Below are 308 nucleotides of genomic sequence, written 5' to 3'. Positions count from 1 at the left end.
CTACACTTATATGTAACTAATTACATTTTAGTAAAGAAACCTCGTGGTACATCCAAGGAGAGCTAGGTGAGGAAAGAATTTTACAATCCCTAAAAATCAAGAGAAAGGCAGGGTGCGTAGCCCTATTTAATAAATAAAAACCATGATATAATTTAACCATACATCCACAATCATATTGGGTCTAGTCCATAATCTTCCATATTCATCCATCCACATGAACATAAAATTAAATCTATGTCTTGGTCAAGTTGTTAATCACATGATTTATTTGGAATTAGTTAAATTCAACTTTTGAATTAACTTAATTT

Source organism: Theobroma umbraticum, unplaced genomic scaffold, assembly GCF_002168275.2.
Source record: "Theobroma umbraticum cultivar Fairchild unplaced genomic scaffold, ASM216827v3 scaffold_89.0, whole genome shotgun sequence".
NCBI classification, from domain to species: domain Eukaryota; kingdom Viridiplantae; phylum Streptophyta; class Magnoliopsida; order Malvales; family Malvaceae; genus Theobroma; species Theobroma umbraticum.
This window is presented reverse-complemented; position numbering follows the sequence as displayed.